At 44.0% G+C, this 20785-nt stretch overlaps 1 protein-coding gene across 3 annotated transcripts in view; it reads left to right on the top strand.

Annotated features, from left to right (window-relative positions):
• Window positions 1-3464: 3464 nt before the first annotated feature.
• Window positions 3465-20785, top strand: part of LOC311060592 (thyroid hormone receptor alpha-B) — a 169922-nt gene continuing 152601 nt past the window's right edge. For 2 of the 3 annotated variants that reach the window (XM_084078821.1, XM_084078820.1), the window contains exon 1: window positions 3465-3819. The gene's annotated coding sequence lies outside the window, so the exon portion shown is untranslated. Of the gene's footprint in view, window positions 3820-5900; window positions 5952-20785 lie in introns of all 3 variants that reach the window. The other variant, XM_084078819.1, reaches the window with a different exon arrangement.

Genomic DNA, 20785 nt, shown 5'->3' with positions numbered 1-20785 from the left:
TCAAAGATGCAAAGCAACTCTGATTCACATCTACAGAAAAATGCAATTTCATGCCAGGTTTACACCAGGGTATAGGCCTATATCTCTGTGTTAATATCTCTCTGTCCTTTTGTTATAGGCTGTCAAACGGGCTTCTTGGTTGAAAACATGCTTTGGGCCTTTTGGTTGACAACATGCTTTGTTCATTGGTAGAGCCTCTTCCGGTGCGATCAAATGGAAATGAGGTTGGGGTCCCATCAAAGCACAGAATCGAATGGTATAATTCCCTTCACCGAGAATCAAAGATCCTTCACACTCCCACCTGGCTGCACGCACGCACGCAGCATGCACACACGCACGCCTCTATAATGGCTTTAGACGGAGAAGCAACAGCAATCTTTTATCTTTTATCTTGGTTCTGCAGTGGCATTTGCACATAAGCATGTGGCAACCTTTGTTCGTCTCCACAAGTTATTCTGGCAACGCAATTGAAACCCATTTAATGTAAATGTCACATGCACGCACTGAGGATTCACTGCCACTGTCTGTTCTCATGATGTTAAAAAGGCGTGATTCCTCTCTCTTGTCAAATTTGTCTGTTAGATTAGCTGGAGAGGGGTCTTTGCTTGGCTGACCAGAGGCTGCTGTTGGCATACATTTGTCCAGATCTGTTTGTATGACATGTTGAAGTGAGGAAGGAAACTTCTGTTGAGTGACAGCTGAGACCCATATTATGCAGTGCATAGTGTCTCTCAGAACACAATTTCCTAATACCCTGCCTGCGCTGCTTAAAGTTAAACTTCTTTCTAATAAGGATGTGAGGGCATGAATACACATGAGCTCCTTTTGAATGCACACACTGTAAGCTCCTTCTCCCTGTGCTAAGCAGGTCCATAGAGTCGACTGATGAGGGTTCTGCAGGCCTCCATGATGGGAATGCAGGAAGAATTAGGATAAAACATTTTCCCAAGCTACTATACATATCTGTACCGAGGGTCAATGAGGGAGAGACTGTCAATGCCAGAGTTAAACTGAACGTGCTCCGATGGAATCCAGGGTTTTATTGGCTAATGTATCTCTAGGAAGAAACGTGTGAAAGCTCCCCTGCTGATGCCGCCATGACGACAGACAGAGACTCTTATCTGCTCCACGATATTGCCATTGGATGCATGCCCCCAAACCTCTGCTTCTAGAGGCTTTTCCATCATCGTTAATACAGATTTTCCATCTCTTATCTTCAGAGGATTTCATGTCGCTCAAGTGAACAAAAATAAGTCAACCGTGCACACGCTGCATATACAGTACTTACAAAGTTCAACATGAATGTATTTCCTTGCTCTGAGATGCCAGATTCTTGTTTTGCTAAAAGTATGCATGGACATCCATCTATTCTACAGTATCTGCGTATCTACGCATCTACGCATCTACGCATCTATCTATCTATCTATCTGTCTGTCTGTCTGTCTGTCTGTCTGTCTGTCTGTCTGTCTGTCTGTCTGTCTGTCTGTCTGTCTGTCTGTCTGTCTGTCTGTCTGTCTGTCTGTCTATGTGGACTACTTTCCTATGTGGTCTCTACCTATGTGGATGTGGACCTACCAATGCAGTTTATTTATTTTTTACACTTTGTGGACGATGTCACCCGCACGTAAGACTTTTCTTTGTCTTGCATTAAGGCCTGTGCTCATGTACATACCTGCTACTTTTTATTCTATATAACCTTACATAGGTATCTTAGATTGTTCTTTTGACCCGTTTCTTTCCTGTGTTTTTCTCCTAGCTCTTCATCTCTCGGCCCCCCCTTTCCTGAAAACTATGAATAATGGAGCTTACATGAAAATAATTTCACCCACGTCTTTATACCTGTAAACCTGTGATGTGACAATAAAGTTGATTCTGATACTGATCTATTCTACCTGCTTGCCTGCCTAGTGCCTGTCTGTCTGTCTTTAAAATGCACAGAAACTGTGTGTGTGTGCGTGTGTGTGTGTGTGTGTGTGTGTGTGTGTGTGTGTGTGTGTGTGTGTGTGTGTGTGTGTGTGTGTGTGTGTGTGTGTGTGTGTGTGCGTGTGCGTGTGCATGTAAGTATGACAGTATGATAATTGGAGCACCCTTTGACCAATCGACTTTAAGCTATAGGCGCATGTATAGCAGAGGATCCGAGGGTGCCAAGTGGCACAATACACCTGTCTGTCTGTCTGTCTGTCTGTTATGCCCACACACGGAGATCTCTCTGTCTACTCAGTCTATATGTAATTACAAAAATCATCAACTATAACGATAATGTTAATTTAGAACTACATTATTATTTCTAAGGGCTATTTGACTGAACTGAGAACTACCCAAGTAAACCCATACTGTAAATATATATTTTTTAAAAAGCAGGTAGGTAGTGTACATTGTAATAGTAAGTAAAAAGGTACGGCGCATTGAGAAGCATTTCAGTGGAGGACAGACAGACAGACAGACAGACAGACAGACAGACAGACAGACAGACAGACAGACAGACAGACAGACAGACAGACACTCAGACAGACAGACAGACAGACCCTTTATTGATCCTGAGGGTCTGTCTGAGCCTGAGGGATCTCATATGTATGGCATAGATATAGTATGGATGGACAAAAATGTGTTAATCCACGTCAGCGGTTGCCTGGACAACAGACCATCCCTTCAGGCCATGGGATGTAGACATGCAGTTATAGCCCGCGTTGAACCATCAATTAATGAGGTGCGACGACGAAGATGGGATGGAGAGGCGCCACCGCCACCACCCACCTTCACACACACGCTCCACCTAGAGCCTAAAAAACTAAAACTAACCACGGAGGATGCTCTACGCCTGTGTTGCCATGTGCGCTTATTATAAGCGACGTTGGGCTTGTTTTTCTGTAGAGTTGCTTGTAAATATTGGTAGTTTGCGGGTTTTTTGGGTCTTGTTTCTAAAGTGAAGTTGCTTATTTAGGCTTGCTTCCAAAAGTTTTGATTGTTATTTAAACCAGTGGTCATACATGTTTTGTGCCATGTGTTGTTAGAATGTTTTTTAAAAATCCAAATATTCCACATTTTATTGCAAGAGTTTTTGAAAATAGCAGATCTACAAGCTCACAAACGCTTTCTTTTGGGCTTGTTTTCATAGACCTGGTTGCTTATTTCTCTCACACAACCTGGCAACACTGGCTCTTGTCTACACACTACTACAGCACATCTTCACACTGACTGAGCTCTTCTTCCCACCCTCAGACGTGGTGGTGGTGCTGCTCGTGCTCTACAATGTCGGTCCTGTAGAGAGCGGTAGATAGTTTAAATAAATAGCTGTAGTATATGCGGGGCGACAGACAGACAGTCAGAGAGCTAACTCTCCTCACTTACTTACTGTACATAAGCGGGAGGGAGGAGCGAGCGTAGTATATTATTTCTCTCCATTCCTTTCCTTTTCCCCCTGTCGTGGCAAGCAGCCCACTGCACACACACACACACGCAAAAAAAAAGAAAAAAAGGCAACTGGGACAGCATTTTGTTTGTTTTGTTTGGCGTGCAGAAAAACACCAGGAGAGAAGAGAACACATCCTAAAAACGGACAAAGAGAAGGAGAAGTCGCCTTATTGCGGAGGGAGGAATAGCTCGTTGGCTGTTAGTGTGTGTGGGTGTGTGTGTGTGTGTATGTATGCATGTGTATGCGTGTGTGTGTGTGCGTGTGTGTATGTGTACCACCAGACACTTGTGCTGGAAAGCAAGAAGGGGGGAGCAGCAGCCCGGCTCATGACTTTTCTCACTGTTTTCCTTCTCGAAATCCCACCCGCTTATTGTCGCGTCCTCCAGCCCGCGTGGAGCAACACCACGGTAAGTGTTACTATCACGCATTAGGTCAGTAATTACAGCATTGGATGTGAGTGCATGGTTTCTTGCTCATGTTAGCCGCGGTGGCTACACACACTGTGTGTGTGTGTGTGTGTGTGTGTGTGTGTGTGTGTGTGTGTGTGTGTGTGTGTGTGTGTGTGTGTGTGCGCGCGCGCGTGCGTGCATTAGGCGGTACTGTAGGTAGGCATGGTTTGACAGATCAGCAGTAAGGAGAGGAGACACAATGTAGCCGATATACTGTTACAGTAAAGCGTGGTTTATTAATAAAGGTGTGCTTGTTTCGGATACACCGCCGCTGTTTATGGACCTAATGTGTCCCTGTGCTTTCTGGTTATTGTTGCCGAGGTGGCGTTTAGAGCGTGCAAGTTGCATGGCGATAATATGTTTGTGGTCCGCTATATATTTTCTTGCTGCTGCTGCCTTATGGGCCCGAACTTGGATTTATGCCTGCTGCACTCTGGCGCACATACAGACTACAGACACATGCGTGCGCGTCCGCGCACGCGTGTGTGTGTGTGTGTGTGTGTGTGTGTGTGTGTGTGTGTGTGTGTGTGTGTGTGTGTGTGTACACACAAAATATTGCAGCATGTCACATGCTGCATGTGATTGAAAGAATACAGTGCGATGATGATGATGATGATGATGATGATATATAAGCCTAGTATAATGCTAGAGACAGGCAAAACTCTATATTTGCAGCAGTTACAGTATGTGTGTGTGTGTGTGTGTGTGTGTGTGTGTGTGTGTGTGTGTGTGTGTGTGTGTGTGTGTGTGTGTGTGTGTGTGTGTGTGTGTGTGTGTAAAGTTACCAACTTAATGTAACCTACTGCTCTCCATAATGCAGTAATAATATAGCCTGGATTTGTGTGTAAATGTTTTTTTCTTCTCTTTTTTTTATCAGTATTGCAACCACTAGCAGAAATTCAATGCAGGCAAGGCATTATGAAATGGCTCAGCATTTTTGACTACTAGCATTACAGATGTACTGTACATCACAATGCAGTATTGGTAAAGTCAGTTGTTATTTACCAGTAAAAGTGTATACCGTAATTAAATTGGGCTGGTATTCTGAGATGCAATATGTTTAGAAGTGGGTCAGTGGTTCAGTTCCCACTGAGTGCCACCTGCACGAACAAAGGGTATACAGTCATGCCGTCATAACGCACTTTGGATGAAAGTCCACCTCACATAATTTAATGGCTTGTCTGCTGTCTTGATGCTGTGATACACAGGGCCACTTGTGGGTCAATGTTGATGGGCATCACTGCCCAAAAAGTGGCATCATTACAAAAAAAAAGAAATGAAATCCGAGGCACTCTTCATGAAGTTAAAAAGCTTTAATACCACAAGCTAGTTCATGATAAAACATTAAAAATGCCATCATGTTTTGGCCCACACGTAGCCGTTATCAGGGCCAATCAATGGCTTCAATACATTAATGACAACAGAACTTACTGTTAAACAGAGCAAAAACATTGAACTTACATCTCATGTTGTGTCCAGTCTGCCACTGAGAATATGCTCCATCTGTCTTGCCCCAAAACTGCCAAATGCACCACAGCCTTCTGTTGTTTACAGGTTGTGTCTGCAGACTGTCATTTACTCGGCTCACATAGTAATCCCCATTAAATGATAATCTCAGTTGGTGGTGTATCACAGCTCCGGGTGATTATCGTGACAACTATTTCCTTAGTGTGGCTCTTTTCTAAATTAAACCCACCTCTGCGCTGTGAGTGTGACACAGCTGTAATAATTAGATCAGTGAACGCATCCACTCCACACAGTCTGTTCAGAGTCCCCCGTCCACAGAGGAGTTCTCTTCTTGTCTTGCACTGATGGAGAACGGTAGCTTAAAAGCAGTGTGCCCTTTCACTCACATGTATCAAGCTGCCAACAGAAGCGGCTGGCACACAGGCACAGACTGATAGACTGTTTCCAGGGCACTGCACACACCAATATTCCCATCCACACGGTAATCAGAAAAGGAGACTGCTACTCCAAAGTAAATAGACTTGATGTCAAACTTGATATCTATTCCCTGTCTTTGTTTTTGTTTGATGAAGTGGAAGATTATGGAGCATGCATAAACCATGAAGACATCACACCCACAACAGGTGTGTAAATTAGTTTGAAATGAATGAATGTTAAATGCTGTATATTTGGAGTGCATACACTCCTATCATTCTGCCTGTATTTACACTGTACTCTAATGAACTTGGGTGCAGTTACCCGCTTCCAACATTACTGAACTTCTCTATCCTTCCCGCCTTATACTTTGTCTTTGTAGTAGTAAGCAAACAGAGGGAACATTGGTAAATAAAGTGTTGAATGCGCTGAGAAAAGGTGTGGGGAGACTGGAAACCAAAGTAAATAACTTTAAATCGACACTGTGTGGAGCTGAGAGCACAGTGTCTGGGGAGTTTTCTCCACTTAGCTGCATGTGTCAGTCTGTGCTGAGGAGGTGATTAAACACACAGCGAGATGGAGGGCAGGATCGGCTGCCTGGCATCACTCCAGATAACCACCATATGTATTAATCATTAGCTAGTGCCTTAAAACACTGTGTTCTCTCCCTGGGTTGATGATTAGCCATCAGACAAATCTGCCATTCAACTATAAACATTTCTCCTGAATGTACAGTTTCAGATGAAGCCTTGTGTGTGCGTGAGGCAGATCTGCTTGAGGATACAGTACGATGAAAAGCTTTGAGTCGATGGTAGTTCCGTCACAAGCATGCAGATGGACGTGTCCTATATAGTGTATACGCACTCAGGAGGTAATTTCCTATAGTTTTCCTTCAGCCCGTATTATTTTTCCATACGTGGTGCAGGTAGGGGGAAAAACAGGCTTTTGCACCAGGCTTTGAATTTAGCAGTGTCATAGAGGTGCTGTATGCTGTATCTCAATGTAGCCCAGAGTGACCTGGTGTATATCTTCATATCTTCTCTTCTTATGTCTGTGTCTTGGGATGCCTGCTGGCTGGGGCCTTTTGTGTGTGTGTGTGTGTGTGTGTGTGTGTGTGTGTGTGTGTGTGTGTGTGTGTGTGTGTGTGTGTGTGTGTGTGTGTGTGTGTGTGTGTGTGTGTGTGTGTGTGTGTGTGTGTGTGTGTGTGTGTGTGTGTGTGTGTGTGTGTGTGTGTGTGTGTGTGTGGGGGGGGGGGGGGGGGAGGGTTATTGCAGAGGAAAAGGCCTCTCATTTTGTGACCCCACTGTCTTTGCCTGTCTGTTTCTTTTCTCCCTCCTCTGCCTCCCTTCTTTCTTCCTTTCTTTCTATCCTTCTTTCCCTCAGTCGACCCCCCTTCTCGTGCCCTCAGTAGGGCAGCAGTGCTGAATGCCTTGGAAGCAGGGAAAGAGAGTTCAGTTATATAACCTCGGCTGTGCAGCTGATGTCCTGGTCTGAATCCACTGTATTATGATGTCAGAGCTGCCCCGGGGAGGGGAAAGGGCATTCTGGGTAGTCCAGCATGTCGAGAGCTATTCCTGAACAGTCTGCCGACGGAGAGAGCGGTAGGAATCTGTCTCCCGCCTCTCCACTGCCCCAGACGACACAACATACAAGACACGCCTAGGGTTATTTTATTCTGTTTCCTGTGCTTTGACCTTAATAAGCGTACTGCTCATCCTATAGAGGCTCGGCCTGGGGGCGCCGTGCTGCATTTGTCTCTGTTCTTGCCTGATTAATTAGATTATATCACCCATACTCCATAGGCTCGCACACTGGTTCATGGACTCAGCCAAGACAGAGCGCTGCCGAGCACAAGTATTTATGCCAGGGTCCAGGCGCCAACAGATTTGGGCCACCATATATCCTGTGTTGACCAACCTTCTTAGTTGCATCAGCACAACAAAGCCGTCACTATTAAAATTTTGGCAAAAAAAAAGAAGAAAAAAGACATGATTGATTGGTCTTGGCCGAGGGAAAAGTGAGATTACTCAAACGACTAGGCAAACATTGGGTGGCTTTGTTAGTGTGAACGTATGCCCGCATACCATTGTGCATCCAATTTGTTGGTAGGGCCTGGGGTAGCTTGAATTGAATCGGGACGAGACGCTCCCTTGGGCCTCATTAATGTGCGATTTCACTGTGATAAAAGAGCTATCATTTGATAAAGACATTTTTTTGACAGCAGATTGGTAGATGAGAAAATGTGCTATTTTAATATCATGACAGGACAATGTTCTCATGTAAGTGTTCTTTTGCTGAAGCAGTTGAGCCAGATGACAAAAAATAGTTCCACTGACTGTAAAAGAGAGAACTCAACGCAAAACAACTACACTAACAATATCAAGGGCAGTGTCTGCAGTACAGTACTATATATGTGACCTGTACTGCTTATATTATACCACCTAATTTCTCTGACATTAGAAAAATTACAGTAAAAGGTAATGAGACATTCAAATGTTCCAGTGTCCCACACTGTCAAAGCAAAACATTACCATGGACAAAACTGTAATCCTCAAATGTACAGCTTTCCCGGGCGTGATACGCAGTGGAAAAGAAACAAAAGGCTATCGGATGTGAGGTGCGGTGGGATCCTTTAAAGCTGTAGCTAGGGGTGATAGGTGGTACTGTAACTGTTGTGTGGTCCTAATTGTAGCCCGTGGTGAGAGAGATCAATGACACTCTCTTATTAATTCCGAACAGGGCCCCGGCCCAGTGGACCTAATCAAATGAAATCTAAAGAAGGAAAAACTAATTGCTTTCTACAGTGGCGAGGCCAGGTCATCTGAACTCAATAATATGCCTCCACTTTCCCTCTCTCTCTCTCTCTCGTCTGATATCTTCAGCCCCTCTCTCTCTATGTGTCCCCCACCTTCTCTGCAATAAAGGAAATTTTATGCCTTTTTTTCCGTTGTACTTGGCACCCAGGACTTGTGTCTGAGTCCGTCTCCCGCTCTCCCCCCTCGCTCAGCCTCATTAGCTGAGCAGAATGCAGCTAACCTCTCTCCATGAAGGTGTGTGTGTGTGTGGAAGGGGAGCTCTCTCGCTCCGCTCTGTTATGGCGGAGGCTGAACTTTCAAGCTGAATGTGTGTAGAGGGCGAGGAAAGGTCCCAGCCGTTGATAAGCGTGCTTTCGTTTAGAGCGTTTAGAGCATGACAGCGATTATCAGTTGGGGAAGGGGGGATCTGCGTATGCCTTCACACAGGGCCACCGAGTGTCCTGCTGTCTTCCAGATAACAAGCCACACACACACACACACACACACACACACACACACACACACACACACACACACACACACACACACACACACACACACACACACACACACACACACACACACACACACACACACACACACACACACACACACACACACACACACAGTAGGTAGTGTTTGTTTGTTTTGTGACCCTCGAGTTTGTGGCTTTTTATTATTATTATCTTTGGATTTCTTATGCTTTTTTAGGTAGGTCTTTAGATAGGTCAGTGTAGAGAGACAGCAAACCAAGGGCAGAGAAAGACCAGAGTCATTGTGAGACGAGAGCAGATGTCAGATTCGAACCCAGGCACTACAGTTTGTGCACTAACTGGTTGAGCCACCGGGCACCCAAAGTTTGTGAAAGGTTGTTTTTTAAATCTCTGTGTCTCTCTCATTCTTTTAACCCCCCCCCCTTCCCTCTATATATCTGTTTTCTCAGCGCACAGCCTCTTTTCTTTCTTCTCTTCTAGTGGTTTCCCCCACCGCTCCTCAGTTCTTGTCGTTTTTTATTTGGTTGTTTCTCTTTGACAGAGGTTTCCATGCAGATGGTTGCCAGAGACTCCCTCCTTAACTCTCCTCCTCTCCCCTCCGTTCTTTCCTTTCCCCTCTCTTCGGTATCATTACGGCAAGAAGAGCGCTTTACCCTCCCCCTCTCACTGTCTCTCTGTTTGTCTGTCTGTCTGTCTGTCTGCCTGTCTGTCTTCTCGCCCTCCGCTCTCCCTGTGCAACAGCAGTGAGTGCAGCATACAGCTGAATCACAAGGGAAAATAATAACATATAAACTGACCTTTATTGGCAGTAGAGAGTGGTGAGGCTGTTTTACGTGGCCACACGTCTCTCTTATTAACAGCCATCATGGCCAGCCCTGCCCGGGTACGACGGGGGCCACTCACAAACTGGCTTTTCATCAACAGAAATACTTCGCACTGGGGCCCTTTAGGTTTATTTTTGCCCGGGCGAAGCCAAGTGTTTTACGAGGGGGAGCCCATCCGACACTTGGCTGGCACTGAACCTCCCTCCCTCTCTGTCCCCCACTCCCCCTTTCTCTCTCTCTCTCTCTCTCGCTCTGACACACCCCCTGTATCTTCCTTCTCTCCCTCTCTGCTTGCTACCTGCATGTGTTAACTTACTGTGAAAAGAAATGAAGCCGCCACATATTTGCAGACTAGGCCGGTGTCAGGGAAGCTTCTCTGAAAGCATAGCCTAGTTTTTGCAAGCCACCAAACATATTACGGTGAACTACTTAGCAATTTGCTAAACTTTTTTAAACTATTTATTCTCTTAATAAAGTTGTTTCTATTTTTCTGTTTTGTAAAGCGACTTTGAGTAACAAGAAAAGTGCTATATAAATTGGATGAATTAGAAAAAGTAGTTGAACTACTTTGCAAAAGATTGTCATATATGAACATTAGCAATGTGATGTGGAAAAACAATACAGACAGAGTTCAGTGATATAACTTTAAAAAGTTGTACCCGATCACCTCAGTTAATCAGAATGCTTTTGCTGGAAAAAACAAAACAACTTCCTGTCAGCCATGCATTCTGAAACGTACACACTAAGCCATAACAATGGACCTATCAGATTAGCTGTCGGAGCACAATGTCTTATTTACCCAACACATAATTTATGGATCAGGATTAGAGAGAAAGAGGCGGGTTGGGGTTTGAATCAAGAGCAGCAGAAAAAGCAACCCCTTTCTTTTCCTCTAATTTCTTTTCTTTTCCTGTTCCTGTAGTTAGCGACATCAAAAAAATACCAAAAAGGTAATTGATTACAAAACAATTATCACAGATCTGTATATTTAGTTTAGTACTATCGACAAACTGCTCATGTAATGAAACATTCAATACACATCAACTCTAGGGCTGAATGACATTTTAATTTTAGTTTTTTTTGTGATACGTATTTGGGATATTAAAAAATTAAAGCTACATAATTAAAATTTCACCAGATGTGCAGCTTTTAACTTTAATAGGTCCATTTGTTATATTAATCACAGTAGCAATGATTGGGGTGATTAGGGAAATAAGGCAGATGTTCAATACTCAACATGACACAATCATATGACACATGATTACTGAGAACAATTGTGATCGGTCATTCACTGTAGACCAGTAACTAAGAAGTCATTACAACAGACTAAATTATGTTATTTATTAGTTGGACTAGACTGTTTCTTCTGCAAGTTAGTTGTGGAAAACCTTGTTCGTTTTAGAGTAAGATGACTGATGAGTCCAATTTACGGTACATTACCTCCTTTGCCATGTGACCATTGCACATACAGTACGTGCAGTACGTGCATTGCGATGTTGACGCGGAAAGGATTATCGTTCAGCCCTACAGGACTCGTCAAATGAACGATTTTCACAAGCAGCCTCTTCTACTTACACATAGTCTGTAGTGACAGACGGATGTGGATTTGAGATTAAATCGGCACCAACAATATCGCTATCCACGCCTCCTGGGGATAATTTAATCTGCTCATAATCAGCACAGCTCGCGGGGAGAATTACAGGAGAGAAATATGTGCGTGGCGGAAACAGGGGTGTTTGTCTTTGCTCTCCTACTACTAGTGTTAATGAAAAAGGGAATTCAGTGTATAAAACCAACTAATGAACGACAATTGCAGATTTGCTTTTGATTTCGTATTGAGCACACCGACTCAAATTCAAGTACTAACGTCTTGAATTGAGTCATATTTATTAAATGTTTTTAAAAGACCTCCTCATGTTAACAATATTTTATACTGCTGTCCCACGATGTGCATGTATTGGCCTAACCACCTCTTTGGCACAGAGTGAAGCCTGCTTGATGACTCTGGTGATTGAGTCAATGATGTATACATTACTGTGTTCTCGCATGAAAATGTTCCACCCCTTACCATATCATCTGTTGAGGTAATGAATAACCTCGAGATGTGCTTCATAGAAGCCCAACAATTAGAATTTTGGAAGTGTGCCAAGTTCTACCATGGCTGTATGGCTCATCCACCTTGTATATAGGTCATCATTTCATTAGAGTAGAGGAGGGGAGGGGGGCTAGATTTGACCTGTTTTAAAATAAAATCCCCATCAAATCCCCATGCGTGGTGCTGTTGTCTTAGCTGTTGCTTTATTTTTTAGCATTTTTTTTACCTTGCTAAACAAACCCCCCTCTTCTCTAACCTGGCCTCAGAGGAAGCCAACCGCAAGAGTAATGGTTTCGAACGTGAGCCCGAAAAGTTTGCCCCAGCGTAATAAGCGGGTGGCTGTGGTGAAGAAACATTGTCGTTTTTATTGCTCTTCCAGTCGTCTGATGTCTTATGTGAGCAATTTGGATAGATTGGTTCCAGTGGCTGACCACCCCGCCCCCCCCTCGTCACTTTTACTTTACTTGCTTATACTCAGAGCAACTCAACCTAACCTATGTTTTTTTCCGCCGCTAGACGGTGGCAGACTGAACAAGGCCTAGGCTGAGTAAGAGATTCTTGTAGGTTTGCCATTCAAGTTATTATAAGAGTATAATGCAGGTGCCCTGCACCGCTGCACGTGCATGTGAGTTCACGGCACGTGTGTGCATGTGTATTTGACTGGCAGGTAATGAGGGATATATGACAGTTTCATAGGTTGGCCATGATTTGAGTTATATAAGTGGTGCATAACCCCCAACTACTCCTCCCCTTCCTCCTCTCACTTCCTGTGAACGTTCTGTAGACCACTGGTTCTCAAGGTCGGGTCTGGGGGCCCACCAGGGGTCCAAATGAACCCTTACATGTCTGTAACCTGAGAGTGTACAAATGGAACCAAATGGAACGTAGACGTCTCTCCAGCTGCCATAGCGGCAATACTGTCCTCACACCGCACCCTCCTTATAAGGATATTTTGTGTATTTGTTTTGTACATTATATACAGTAAGCGTTGGTGTAAGGCAAGGCCATTTTTATATAGCACATTTCAACAACAAGGCTATTCAATGTGCTTTACACAAAACATCAAGAAAAGGAAACACAATAATAAAATTATACAATGACATTAGGATGCATAAAACAAAAGAAGTAAAAATGTCTTTCACAGATTTTATTATAAACATTTGAACGTTTTGTGGATGCTTTCAATTACAATCCGATCCTTTTGGACAAGACGATGGAGAGGTTCCTGATAACCTTTCCGGGAGTATATCGATCTAAGACACGCTCACAGGGCACTATACTATACTGTTTTTTAAGTCAAACTTGTCAAGATATTGTTTAAAGGGCAGAGGACGTGTCGGGCGTTTTTGGAGTTAATTGAATAAGACGCCAGCGTACAACCCATTAGGGTGTTAGCCTGTTAGGTATTGTGTTGGGATGTGATGGGGTACAGTAGTAAATGGGGTTTACTAAGCTCCGTGGTAGTGGGTTGGAACTTTTCCCCTGTGCCACCCCCCGGATGCCGAAGTGGCAGATGGTTTTAATAAGTCAAAGAATTGTTTAGTTTTTCACAAGTGAGACGACAGGGAAGAGTTAATGGAGAAACCTACTAGTGCTGTATGCCCCCATACCCTGTGTGAATCATGCCAAGTCTGACACCTGCTTTAAAACAGTTTCCTTTTTTCATACAGTTGTGTGACTGTGAATGGCATGCCCTGCACGTTGTGTTCAGAGTTCAGACAGACTGATGAGGCAGTGAGAAAATAGAGTCGGTGCCTCGTGCAGATAAGCATCTACAATGCAGGAGTGCTAGAGAACAAAAAGTTGTTCAAGCACCATCATGTCCCTTATTCACAATCTTTCAGAAGAGTGTAACTGAAACAAACAAATATACAACATATTTTGAGATACCGGCCACTCAGCCATTATAGCCACAGGGTCTCCACAAGTTTTACATCTCAGCCAGCAGTGAAGGCTGCATCCATCCAACAGATGGAACAGAGATACCTGTGGTGTTCATCAACTATCCTGGATGTACACTATTCTCCCAGGTGGATATCATGCTGGATGATAGACTGATGATAACAGATAGTCATCAAACACATAATCTGCACTGAGGGGTGATAGAGAGTTTACAGAATTATGCAAAGGAGACCCTGGATGCAATATTTAGCTGTGGGCTGTTTTGTAAAGATACAGCACCAGCAGGTGATAAACAACCATTGCCTGGTGGAAGGAGCTAGTTATTCAGAGACCAGTTGTGTTGTAGAGCTGATAGCAGATCATACGGTAGCACCCATTTATTCAGATTAAAATGTTCTTAGAAAATCTATTGTTAAAACAGCGTATAAACTCTCTCTCTCTTGTACAGCACCTTGTACATTTTTTTTGAAAGGCACTTTATAAATATGTTTTCCTTACCTACCTTACCTTACGCAGTGTCATAACTTACTTTTCACGCTTTCCCCCTATGCTATCCATAGACCGGTAACATTGTAACGAATTTCCATACTTTTCGCTTTTTCATACAAGTCTGTTTCGTCAAACTAAGGCCACTGTCTATGTTCTAAATCATTTTCAGTGACTTATTTAAAGATCCTTGCGTGTTTCTTCAATCCGTGAGTGACTGATGCCGAGGAAATAAATGCATTTTCTGCACATGATCCATTGAAAGCTTTTTATAAAGGATATTTCAGTAGCAGTAGTAAAACCCGTCCTCCTGTTTGGTTAACATAGCCTTATTTTCTTCTGGAAAGCTTAATTATTTTATCTGCAGTCAGTCTGATCCCCAACTTTGTTTCCTCATCAACTGTTTGTACTGCCTATCTGTTACACAATGTTTCACAGAGTGCAAAAAAAAAAGGCAGACCATGCATTTTTTTTAATAACCCTTAGAACCAGGCGATGCATCATATAATGCATCCAGAGGTGCTAGGCATCCAGAGGTGCTTACGCATGCGTGACAATTTACAATATATTAAACTGCTTGCTTTCTAAGTATATAGACAACTGGATAACCTATTAGCCTGATAACTAGTACGCTCTGAGTCGTGAATAATCTGGTGTCTTGCCTTTAAAGTCTATTTGAGATACAGTAGCCGTAGACACATCGTTAAAATCCTGTAAAATGTCTTAGTATTACAAGGGTATGTTTTGTCTGGTTAAAAGTGTTATTTAATATTTGTCCGAAAAACTAAGCAGATAGTTTGTTTGTCATCATCACATAGAGATTCAGGCAGCACATTTTATCCCAGATTGTAGCTGTTCATACAGAGGTTGCCACCAGCAGTATACTCTTAGGTAATCTTCATTATCACCCTCCACACACCTAACCATCATTAATCTCATCTGTCAAATAGATAAGTCCCCAGGGGTGGCATTCAATCCCCATCCCAAGATACAAAAATGACATTGTCAGTGTCACAGACCGTACAACACCATTTCCTGCAATCTAGCCATAAGATCGTACTACAGCATGAGTCTCGCATGTGCAGCAGTGGTTATGGCCCTTATAAAAATGTTTATAGGTGCTTGCATGGGACCGCTGTGCCGCGGCTATTTCTGGCGATGTAAAATGAAATTGCCGTACATCATAATGGTCACTGAACATAAGCTGTGTGAATCGGGTGTGTCGGTATTAGTAATTAACTCACAGGATGAAATATCACTTATATATAGAATAGACCCCACAACGAATTAAGGAGTAATTACAGCTCCTAACAGCCTTATCGATTGTATTCTCTCTGAGCATTGCTCTCTTAGATTTGACTTGGGTACCTGCTTGCCTCCTGTTTACACAAAAGAAGTCTTCTTAACATATTCCTTGAATAGTGTGTAAGACTGCTTATAGATTCACACATTTTGAGCTTCCATCAGTTACAGGGGGCAGCATGGATTTGAAAAACACACACATGCACATGCACATACACTAGTGCTGCACGATTCTTGCTCAAATGTGAATCACGATTTTCCTCCATAAGAATTGAGATCACGATTCTCACACGATTCTCTTGTAAATATAAAAAAAAAACATTTCAATGTAAAAAAAAAAAGAAGTTTTTTTTCTTTTCTTTTTAATATTGAAAAAAAAATCGCCATAATTTAAAATCGAGATTGCATAGGTGTCTGAATCGAGATCACAATCTTTTTTCGATTAATTGTGCAGCACTAACATACACACGCACACGCACACACACACATCTTATTACAGACAAACTTTTAAACAGTGATCAGTAAAATAATTGGATAAAGGAGCACAAGGTTTAACTTGCTTAAATGTATGATGCCAACACAAAGCATGGCAGGGTAGGAAGACGAGCATGAATACATTGAAGCCCACAGCGCAGTGGTGTGGCCATCCAGCCTTATGGCACAGGCGACTACGCGCGTACACACACACACACACACACACACACACACACACACACACACACACACACACACACACACACACACACACACACACACACACACACACACACACACACACACACACACACACACACACACACACACACACACACACACACACACACACACACACACACATGAATTTGTACTTCCATGTACTGTTGTTCTCATGTCTTACTAAATAAAGTACATCAATCAAACACACACACACACACACACACACACACACACACACACACACACACACACATGCACGTTTACCACACTAGCAAGACTGAAAGTGGCTGAGGGGAAGGAGGGTGGTGAACAGGGGCGGGGGTGCGAACTCATTGAAAGAGGAATTAGTGGTGAACTGTGAACTCACTGCCCCTGCATTGACAGGGGGTGTGTAGGTGTGCCAAAATATAGATAGATTTTATTTAAATTTAAATTTAAATTATTAATTATTATTGTCAGTTGTGTTGCAGTATTATATATAGCATCACATGCATGAACAATAGTTACATTGCATTAGTTATTAACATTATTTTGAAACCAGAGCAAATATTACACCATGCATGTGCTCTATGGATTCCCCCGGTTGCCACAGAGTGCAGCACTTCATGCTACCTGTCCTGTCTGTGGTGGCGCTATTGAGATAAATGAGGGTAAAGTGGGCAGACTACTACTACTTTTCCCCCTGTAAATTTAATCTGCACAATATATTTTAGAGGGGTTATTTTGCATCCTTTCTTGTGGACAGTTTGCAGTCAGAGTTTTACTGTTAGGAGGAGGCACTATGCATACACATTTTTGTACATTGCACTAGGCCAGTTCGTAATGCGTAATTCTTATTTTTTTCAGTTACAGATATGATATATTGTTGATTAAATTTCTTGCAATATATCGAGTATCGCAGATATCGTGTATCGTGACATGATCGTTATTGTGGGCCACAGTTATCGTATCGTGAGCTACCCATATCGTCCCACCCCTACTTATAAGCATGCAGTTTAGCTTCATTATGCAGTGTAATTATAACTGTGGAGTGAGTAGAGTCAGTGGCCTTGTTTGTGAGTGTGAGAGTGAGTGTGTGTGTACGCGAGGCCACTGTGCGCTCGGGCACCATAATGTATTAAGTATACGTTTTTGAGGTTCGGGCATTTTACCGCCTTGACAAGCTTTGTACCATGTTCAGTTATGACACGGATGCCTCTTTCAGCTGCCGCTGGAAGGCTCCCGCCATTAATTTACAGCTTGCTGCTTCGTCAGTTGGAGAGCGCCCCAGATTTTGGTCACATTTCTGGCTCTGGACCTGACGCAGAGTCCCAAGTCCGCCTCCTGTCTCTCCCGCCCCTGAGGGGCAACAAGTGGAGAGTAGAGTTTGTGTGTGCGCGTGCGTGTGTGTGTGTGTGTGTGTGTGTGTGTGTGTGTATGTGTGTGTACGTGCGTGTGTGTCTGAGAGAGAGAGAGAGATATTCCTCTGGCCACAGAACCAGACTTTGGTTTATGTTATGGCTGCGAGGTTGAAGTTCACCCCAGCCACCCGGAGTTTAGCTGGGCTTCTTTGAAGTGTGACCGACAGGGACTGACTGCCCACCGCGCTGAACGTACTGCCCAGTAAGCGTTTCTTTTTCCTGGTTTGGCTCGAGGAAAACCTTTCTTCTTCTTTTCCCTTTAGAACAACATTTCCAAACCTTTCTGAGGTGGAGGATATTATGTTGGCCTGTGGGAGGTCCCTTTATGCTCAGATTATTGTGACTGATTTGCATTCAAGAGAGGAAAAAAGCCAAAGGAAAAGGCACTTCTGGGCTACATGAATTAGGTCAGCACCTTGGGCTGAAAATAAAACGGCCAACAGGCTGGCTCTGAATTCTCACGTGCAGAGCGGCGAGACTTTGCCCTGAATACGACCCTGTGCACTGAGAGACAATTTTGTGTGTGTGTGTGTGTGTGTGTGTGTGTGTGTGTGTGAGGGCGGTTAGTAGTTTGTCAGTGGAGGTGCGATACCATAATGAGGGCTGCTGGAGTTGTCTGCCCTTGGATCAGTGCTGTGCGCTGCTTGCATGCTGCGGTCTTTGGAGGGCGAGGGGAGGCTGACAGGGCAGGCAGGGAAACAGGAAACTGAACTCGGTCAACTTGACTAAATTGTTTGTTGACTGTGCAGAGCGAGTGCTGCCAGCGATGAATCCACAGCGCCTCCATTTGTCATCTCGTCCCGATTGTTATCTCCACTCCCAGGACCCCTCTACTACCCAACCCCTCCACCCCCCACCCTTGCTGGCACACCTGCTGCTTCATGCATGGAATGAAATGGAGAAGACTGCCTGATTTCCTTTTTGTGATTTTGTTTTCTTTTGGCATTTTGGAAAAATATTTGGTATGCCGTCTGGCTCATAAATTAGACCTACAGTATATATATGCATGTGTGTGTATACTCTATGTACATAAGAAAAGTATTATTCAAAAGTTCTATGTTATATCTATTGGGCCAATACCTTAAAGCCAAATATTTAAAGAGCGCAGACGAGTGCATCCCCAAAGAAATAAAATAAATCAGCCTCTGAGCGGATCTGAAGGATTTAACGGCCGCGTTCATTCACATGCCACCGGTTCTGCTATCAAAACAAGGATGTCCCGTTTGGCCAAAGCGTTGGTGTCCCATTTGGGAATGAATGTCTCGGATGTGGTCTGTGTGAGAGCACCGGCGTGGGAACGTAAATCATCGCCGGTCCGACTCAACAGGTAACTTCAGACGCTCTCGCTCATGCCAAGAAATTATCATATGATAATATCCGGCTGTACTAACATTTGCATGTCGTACCCTATCCATAACGGCTGGCAGTTAGCCCGGCAAAACCTCCTGTCTCGATCTGAGCAATCCGTCACATAAAGGCATCACAACGTGGCCTGTCACTCTATCTTTCTCCGCACGGGCATTACAGTGTCATTAAGCCACTGAAAACCTGAGGTACCTGTTTGGCAGCAGTGCGGAGCACGCGGAGAATCATCCAAACCGTTGTTTCAGCAGACAGAGAAAAGGCCTGCTTCTCCAACAGACAGTCTTACCCACATCGCTGTCAGATCTGTTTGTTAAGCCGGGGCTTTGTGAGGCATTTTACCTGAAGCGAGGCCTGTCTTTTTGGGATGGCTCCAAGTACATTTTAGCGTGGCAAGGACGAGTAGGGCGGAGAGCCGAGAGAGGAAGACAGTGTTTTTATCTGCCGCTACCTGTTTGTGTTGCTAGTCAAGCGAAGGGCTGGAGAGGGACGAGCTGGGAGGTCTAGAATGCCAACATAAAGCCAAGTGCCCTCCAGCACTGTGTGTCTACACACAGTGAAATCCTGAGTGTTAATTTAACGCTGAGAGTTTATAAACATAATCAAATGCACTTGATTACATTTCACTCTCTGAGTTACTTGTATAGAATAGATTAACATTGAGTCTTTTACTGTGTATTTGCTTGTCTGTGTGTGTGTGTATGTGGGGGTGGGTGTGTATGTGTAGTGTATGTGAGAGGATAGACCCACAGTGATCTGGCGCATGCATGCATTCCTCCTCTGACTCGTCTCAACTCAAGCCAAGCGCAAAAGATGGCTGCATAAGTTCATGCAGTTTATTGCTTGCATCTCAACATTAACCCGTGTCTCATTACTCTTTTCTTGTGTCTTGTGTTTAGCTGCACTTGTTTACATCTACGCATGCGCGTGTGTGTGTGTGCGTGCGTGCGTGTGTGCGTACCTACGTGTAAACGGCTGCAAATATTCGCATCTGTGTGTATTATTCTGTATGTGCTGCAGTGTCTTGGTGCACTTTGGTGTAGAGTTCAGGGTCATGCGCCTCTTGCCACAGCCAGCCCCAGATAGAGAGGAGGGGGAGGGAGAGGGGGGGGGGGGGGGGTGAGTGGAGAAACTTGATCCACAAATTGTGTGAGGCAACCACTCTGTGATTAGTGTGCACTGCTGCACGGCTGTCCAGCCCCGGCAACACTGTACCGCCACAAACACAGGGGAAATTGTTTGCATGCGTTGCATGTGCTCGCCAACAACATCCTCATACAATTAATGCAGTCATACAGGACATGACGCATACTGAGCCGGTGTGCAGGTGTGGGCTATAATATCCACACGTGCACTACCGACACGCACGTACGCAAACACGCACATACACACTGTCTCGTCTTACATACTGTATCTTCTCCTGGTCAGTAAGACACACACACACACACACACACACACACACACACACACACACACACACACACACACACACACACACACACACACACACACACACACACACACACACACACACACACACACACACACACACAGTCTCAACTTACATCAGTATCTTCTCCATAGTCAGTAAGTGTTAACAACCCTCCCACACACACACACACACACACACACCCATATCTTTGTAAGTACATGTGCGTGCACACTCACTCACACACACACACACACA

Source organism: Gymnoscopelus microlampas (genome assembly GCF_963454915.1).
Source record: "Gymnoscopelus microlampas genome assembly, chromosome: 14".
NCBI classification, from domain to species: Eukaryota; Metazoa; Chordata; class Actinopteri; order Myctophiformes; family Myctophidae; genus Gymnoscopelus; species Gymnoscopelus microlampas.
The sequence above is the reverse complement of the archived record's forward strand: the minus strand, read 5'-3'. Positions and strand labels throughout refer to the sequence as shown.